This window comes from Alligator sinensis, unplaced genomic scaffold, assembly GCF_000455745.1.
Source record: "Alligator sinensis unplaced genomic scaffold, ASM45574v1 scaffold29_2, whole genome shotgun sequence".
Taxonomy (NCBI): Eukaryota; Metazoa; Chordata; order Crocodylia; family Alligatoridae; genus Alligator; species Alligator sinensis.
In genome coordinates, this window is record NW_005842194.1 from 1,892,379 (window position 1) to 1,899,882 (window position 7,504).

At 49.9% G+C, this 7,504-nt stretch overlaps 1 protein-coding gene across 8 annotated transcripts in view; it reads right to left on the bottom strand.

The window, feature by feature from the left end:
- Positions 1-7,504, bottom strand: part of SNX10 (sorting nexin 10) — a 97,055-nt gene that overhangs the window by 73,049 nt on the left and 16,502 nt on the right. For 7 of the 8 annotated variants that reach the window (XM_025207431.1, XM_006026485.3, XM_025207424.1 and 4 more), the window contains exon 5: positions 144-463. The exons of the other annotated variant lie outside the window; for it this stretch is intronic. The gene's annotated coding sequence lies outside the window, so the exon portion shown is untranslated. The remainder of the gene's footprint in view (positions 1-143; positions 464-7,504) is intronic. 8 annotated transcript variants of the gene reach the window in all.

Here is a 7,504-nt window from a genome sequence, read left to right on the forward strand (position 1 = left end):
AGGCGGGGGACGAGGGAGGGTCTCGGCGCCCGCGCCCCTCCGCGGGGCGGGGAGGCGGGAGTGGAGACCCCTGCCCGGGGAGCCCGAGCGCCCAGGGGGGCTCAGGGGAGCCGCGAGAACACACGTCCGGCCCCGGTACTCACAGCAGCCGAGCACAGTCCCCTGCCGGCTCCTCAGCACAGGCTCAGCGTGTGCCGCCTGCAGCCCAGCCCGGCCCCGGCGCTCCTGTGACGCGGCGAAGGAGGAGCTGCACCTCAGCTGGGGCGGAGCGCAGTCCCAGCAGCCCGGAGCTGCCCAGGAGCCGGCGCGAGTCCCCCCCCCGCTGCAGCCGCAGCAGCAGCAGCAGGGCGGGCGGGCGTTGCTGCTGGGCTGGGCTGGGGGCTTCGAGCTTGTCCCTGGGCGACCAGTGGCAGTGCCCTTTGCAGGTCGGAGCCTGGATGATAAGCAGGGATCCTGGTTTTCTCTGATATAAAAAATAAATACAAATCCCAATTTTCGGATTAAAAAAAGTAACCCCAAATCCACATTTTTTCCGTGGTCAAAATGAAACTCTGCTAATATATACCTATATATATAGATAGAAATGGCACTATCTACACAGACAGACAGACAGATAGTGCTCTAGCTATCTATCCTGTATGTTTAAAAAAAGTAAACCCGAATCCACATACAGGTTTCCCTCACTTTATGCAGGCCCTGTGCTTGTGTTGGCAAGTACCAAAATTGTCTTGTAAAAGTAGTAGAAATGGGTCTGGGGATCAGTACAGTCAAGGTCTTTGTTACATTGTAAAGTAGGTTCCCTTTATGCAAATTCAAGTTATACAGTGTTTTCCACAGCATAAAGTGAGGGAAACCTGTGTGTGTGTGTAGCATTCTTCTTTTCCTTAGCATTTTTCTGGATCATTTGCTTTTTCTAAGAAGTACTGAGGCATGGTACGAATGTGCTCCCTCTCCAGTGGCTTCTTAATAAATTTCTTCTTTTGTTTGCTTTGCAGTTTACAGAACTGTTTTATATAGTCTGGCACGGGACAGCCAGCCCGCTGAATAACACTAACTACACTTCGTAATAAAGGCTTGTCATCTTCAGTAAAGAAAGTGAGTGCTTTTCCACACACGCACACGCACACGCACACACACACACACACAGCTACTCCTCACTTAACATCGTAATTATGTTCTTGAAAAATGTGACTTTAAGCTAAACAATGTTAAGCAAATCCAGTTATGTCACAGCACTTACCTACTAGCAGGCGGCAGCCAAACGACATTATAACCAAACATTGCACGACTTTAAACAAGTATGTTCTCTGATAGTTCAGCAACATTATGACGAAGCAACCTTAACCAAGAAGACATTAAGTGAGGAGTACCTCTGTGTGTGTGTGTGTGTGTGTGTGTGTGTGTGTGTATTTGGGGTTATTTTTTTAGCTGAAAATTAGGGGGGGGGGTTATTAGAGAAAATCAGGATCCCCGATGATAAGGCTGCATGATGGGCCAGGAGACAGTAGAAGAGGTGAAGGCCCTGCATCTGGGGTGCAGAACTCCTCACCTGGAACTGAGTCTCAATCGGGGTGCCGCGAGCTCCTGTTAGCAGTGCTGTGGGGTGCCGCATACAAGAAGCAATGCTAGGCCTGCAAACGCCTACACACCATTCACAAGACGAACCCAGCAATTTCCAATAGGAATCACAGAAGTCATAAAGAAGTTGGGCTGGAAAGGACCTTTACAAAGGTTACATCTAGTCCACCCCCCGCATCATCCCTATCCAAACCATCCTCTACAGTCCATTTTGGCTCAGATCAAGTGTCTTGGTGATTTGTGGGCTAAAATCAGGGCCAGATTAATGCATAGACAAACTAGGCACATGCCTAGGGCCCTGAGGTGCCCAGTGTCTCGGTCCTTCTCTCCATGGCAGCAGTACCCCCTGGGCAGGTGGCTAGCAGGCCAGGGGCTGCCCGGGCTTGGAGGCAGCACCTGGCTCAGTCCAACACTTACCCAGCCTACCAGTGTGTGTGTGGATTTAGAGAAAGAGAGAGAGAGAGAGAGAAGGGGCCATGGGTGACTGGTGCCTCTTGAGTCAGCAGCCGGGAGGGTGGGGCGGTCCCCTGGTGGCCGATCTCACTGGCTGGGGGGGAGGGGTCCCGCAGCAGATCTCACTCACCAAAAATCAGCCGCGCTGCTTCTGGAAGTTCTGCGGCCACTTCTGGAAGTGGCATGGCTGCTTTTGCTGGCAGCCCTGCTCCCTGGCCAACGCTTACAGGGGGGGCACTGGTGTTCCCGCCTGCCCCCCTGCCCACTGGCTAAACAGAGCGTGGCCTGACAAGGGCTGCACCGGTGCTCTCAGGGGGTGCATGTGCACTCCTGTGCACCCTCTACATGTCACCACTGGTAGGGGCCCAGAAGTTTGTTTGCCTAGGGCTCACTAAAGGGTTAATCCAGTTCTGGCTAAGATCAAATAGGGGCATCTGAATCCCAAGACCTCTGGGCTTGGGCCTTCAGTAGGGTGCCTGCCAATGGATTTGGGAGTATTTGAAGTAAGGGTGAGAGCCTGAGACAGAGGATGCTTGCCAGTTGTACTGCCATACATGGTGTTTAAAACAACTGAGTTCTGCCTGCCCAGTCGATATGGTTTTTGGAACAATTGAGTTCTACTCAATCAATATGATTTAAAACTGATTTGGCTGATTCAACCTGGAACACAAAATATATTAATAATAAAAAGGTCCTATCCAATCCATCATTTAAACTGTACATAAAAGTGTCACCAACCCTGAGACAAGACATAATGCCCTAACCTGCCACAGGAAAACAGGGGGGCCACAGCAGCCAATGTCCTGGTTCTATAAAAAGGTGGTTAATCTACACTCAAAAGATCCAGGGACACAAGCCCTCCCCGCTACATAGGAAGGCAAAACCCCTCACAATCCATACCAATCTGACTGTGGGGTAAAATTCCTTCCTGACCCCAAATATGGTGATTGGTCTGACCCTGAGCAGAGGGGGAAAACTCTCTAGCCAGGAACCTCTGGCTTTGGTCCCAGAAGGAGCATTGGCACACCCCAAGCTGAAAAACACCCAGGACGGCTTAAAAACACCCACAATGTCAACAACATGCTGACCTGCTGTGGTCTTTCAGGGTTCTTCGCAACAGAAGATCTACTCTGTTAATTTTCTATAGTCAAATAATGAGCGACAGCTAGGACCTGGCATTTCCAAAGGGTGCCTTGAGTCTAGAACCACTACAGGAACCTTGCTGCCTAAATGCCTGTTTTTCCCCTCCACACTGGTACAGCACGTGTTTCGAAAGGTTCAGCACAGCTAAGATGAATGCTAGGCTATGGGGCTCAGCATTCTCTGCTGGAGAATTTATACACTCTGCAGTCCCAGTCTTGTCAGTTCTGGGATGAAAGTCCAGCATACCTTTTCCTAAGAACTTAGTTGCAAAATGGCCACATCTGCATGCGATAAAATAGACATCACCTGTGTTATAGTCCTGGAGGGTTTGTGACTGTTTTGTCAAGAAGGGGCTGTGAAGTAAATTTCTCCTTCTAGAGGGATTTGGGGTAATTATAAACTTAGGTAATAGGACCCACACACTACAGGGATGGGCAATTTATAAATAAGTAGTCCACACTGATTTTGCAAAACATACCGAAGGAGCTTAATTTTATTCCCATGAGTAGCCCCATCAAAACCAATGAAACTAGTACCAGGGTCTTAAAGACGTAAATCTTTGAAGACCAGAGTTTTAGGCAAATGTCTGGCTTTACTCAGGATCAGGTCCTAATAAATAAAAACAGGGTTGACTCAGTTTCAGTCATCCCTGTGGATCCTTTTGAATATGTATTGCAGGAATAGTGGTAGAAATAGTGACTCTTAATTTCATACCATTTATCATACCTATCTATGTAGCTTGGGGGGGAAAGGGGGGTAGAGAAATTACACCCTTTCCTTGCATAGCTTTGCCAGCCAGTGTAAATACAGTTATACAGACAAAAATGTCCTTTTGCTGGGATAGATCATTTCATTGGGGAGCCATGTCTTCACTAGATGAGCCTGCCAATCTTCCAGTAAACCCTGTCTAAACCAGGTCTACTCTACAAATGTTTCCTGGCATAGCCTGTTGGCTGCAGAGATAAAAAGGTGTAATTTGTGACCAGTACAGAAGCCCCTAGTATAGACACAGTTACACAGGCAAAACTCTGCTTTTGCCAGTATATCTTATTTCAATTGCAGAGCGGAGCAGGTATAAGCTACATTAGTAGAAGCATGGCATTGCAAATATAAGTGACATCCATATGTCATGTGAGAAGCACCTTGCTAGTATACTTGTGTAAGTTTTTAGTATAGTCCCAACCTACTACACTTCTAAGTGCCAAAATGTTCGTGTATTTATATAGGTTAGAGTGTGATTATTTTCTTTAACCAACATAGGTATGCTAGTAAATGTCATAGTGGGACATAGCTATACCTGAGTAGGGGTGACTTATAGCAGGGGTGGCCAAACTGCAGCATGGGTGCTACAAAGGACACAGGCAACCTCTGTGTGTGGAAGGCAGGAGATTAGGGAGGAGACAGGCAGCACAGTGAGAGATATGGCAGGGAGCAGGAAGCAGAGCATCAGGTAAGGTAGGGGACTTATAGTACCTCATATTGAAACAACTGCATTTACCTTACAAGTGTTTTATAAAGCAGTGATGGGGGCAGCAGCCACTTGATATGAGGATGACAGTCTTCCAGGGAATAGGGAAGTCATGGGTGAGTCTGGAGATGACTGAGAAGGCCAATCTGAGACCTGCATGTCCTACTGCAGACATGGAAAATAGTTCTGGGAGGAAGATGTAGATCCTGATGATGTCAGGTCACAGCCCCTTCCCTTTGTCTCTCTTATCTATCCCCCCCCATAGTGAACTAATGCTTTGTTGTACATCATCACTGGGGATGACTCAGTGCTTGAGTCTCCCAGGCATTTCTTTAGATTGGCTTTCAAGATCTACTTAAATCTCTTCTTTTGCCCACCTCTGGGGTGGTGAGCATCAGTGAGTTGGGAGCCTGGGACCACTTAGGAGCTGGTTGTCAGGCATGATTATGACATGTCTTATCCAACGGAGCTGATGCCATATAAACATGGCTTTTTTGCTGGTGGTGTTTGCTTGAGCCAGAATGCTGGTGTTTCTTCTCTCCTTCCAGTTGACAGAAGATTTTCTGAAGACATTGCTGATGGTAACATTCCAAAGCTTTCAGGTGTTTCTGATGTCATCCAAATTTCACATTCATACAGGGGGTAGGAATGGCAATAGCTTGGTAGACAAGACGTTTGTTTCGGGTCCTGATGTCATGATTATCAAAGACATGATTTTGGAGATGTCCAAAGACAGCACTGGCAGATTTTATCCAGTGTTGAATATCACCATCTTTATTTATTTTTTGGGAAAAATGGCTACCCAAGTTGTGGAAATCATAGAATCATAGAAAATTAGGGTTGGAAGGGACCTCAGGAGGTCATCTAGGCCAGTGTTTCTCAGCCTTTTAAGTAGCAAGTACCCCCTAACTTCTGAAAATTTTAATAAGTACCCCAACACTCAATTTTCCAGGAAATTTTATATTTACAGACTAATGCGTGCCGTATATTGGAAGAAGGGCTGTGTATATAAGGACGTGATATGACAGATGTCTGAGCTGAGGTGGGTAGGATTGCTACCTTTTACACCAGGGGTGTTCAAGAATGTACCTGGACTACAGTTGATGTTGGCCAAAGCTAGGAGGGCTGAACCCAGTGTTGCACAAAGCGTGGCACACCAAATTAATCCTGGGGAATTTAAAGTGCTGCGCAATGCGCAGCACACCAATTTTTTTGCCATAGTTTTGAGAGGAGGAAGGGGAGAGAGAGACAGGGGAAGAGGGCAAGAGCAAAAGAGAGGGAGGAAAAGAGGGAGAGAGAGACAGACAAGGATATAGGGCAAAAGAGAGAGACACAGGGAAGGGGGGAGGGAGAAGAGAGAGAGGGAAGGGGGGAGAGAGGGAACAGGTAGCAAGGCAGGTGGTGCAGGCAAGTGGTGTCAGCTGCTTCTGGGGCCACTGCAGCAGGGGTTGGGGTGATGGGGAGAAGCAGAGGCCCGCACTGCGCTGAGGTAAGTCTGTAGGGCAGGCGTCGACAACCCCTGGGGCACACATGCCGAGCATGGTATGCGAGGCCATTTTGTTTGGCATGATAAGTCTGTAGGGTAGGAGTTGGCAACCCCTGGAACATGCGTGCCAAGCATGGCAAGCAAGGCCAGTTTGCTTGGCACTCCACTGCCAGCCCAGGCTCTAGGTAGGTGCTGCCAGCCAGGGAGCCTGGGCTGTTCCCAGCAGGCGGCTGGGAGGCTGCAAGCCCTGCTGCAAGCAGCCCAGGCTCTGTGGCTGGCAGCAGCTACCCAGAGCCTGGGCTGGCTGCAGCCAGGGGGCTGCAAAGGAACTGCTCCAGGTTCCAGCATCCTGCAGTTCTGAGCAGACAGTGGGGGTGGGGCCATGAGGCAGTGCAGCCCAGAAAAGCCCTGTGCCACCGCCTGCACCACCTGTATCCAGCCTGGGCCCTGGGCACCTGCAACAGGGAGGTTGCAAACAGTGGCACTGGGCTCCGCAGCCCCAGCATCAGCTCCATGCCGGCAACTGCACAGGCGGCTCAAAGCACAAAGCAGGTTTATCCCCGCTCTCTGTTCTGAGGCACAAGTGCAGTCACTGCCAGCACAGAGCTGATGACAGGGCTCCAGAGCCAAGTGCAGCTGCTTGTAGCCAGCTGGGCTCTGGGGCAACTGCAGCAAGCAGGCTGCAAACAGCTGCACTGGACTCCAGCCCTGGCATCAGGTCCACACTGGTGGCAACTGCACATGTGCTTCAGAGCAGAGAGCAGGGATAAACCCACTCTCCACTCTGAGGGGCACGTGCAGTCATGGATGCGCACGCACATCAGCATGGAGCTGATGCTGGGGCTGTAGAGCCCGATGCAGCTGTTTGCAGCCTGACTGTTGCCTGTTGCAGCTGCCCCAGAGCCTAAGCTGGCTACAGGCTGGGGCTGGCGGCAGCACAGGGCTTTTCCCTGTGTTCAGCAGCAGTGGCACTTGTGGGGCAGGCAGCAGCCCCCCTCCCATCACCACAGCCTGCCCCAAGCACCAAGAAGAGCCTGGTGCCACTGCCAGCCTCCTGCCCTCAGTGAACTGGAGCTTGGGTGGGCTGGGTCATGGGGCCTGTCACAACCCAAAGTTGTGATTTTTTGTTTTTGTGTGTGCTTTGGCACCACTGAATTATGTTCCCGCTAAATTGCAGCTTCTTTGCACGGTAGAGTTCTCTGCTACAGAGAAGAACTCCAGTGCAATGGAGAATTTTCCCGCCAATTTGTAGCTTTCTTTGCATGGTGCATTTCTTTTGCATCTCAGAAATGCACGGTGCAAAGGAGTTCCCGCCATTTGTATTTTAATTCGAGCCCCATTATTGGCTTGTGTTAAATTATGCACACGTGGCGGCT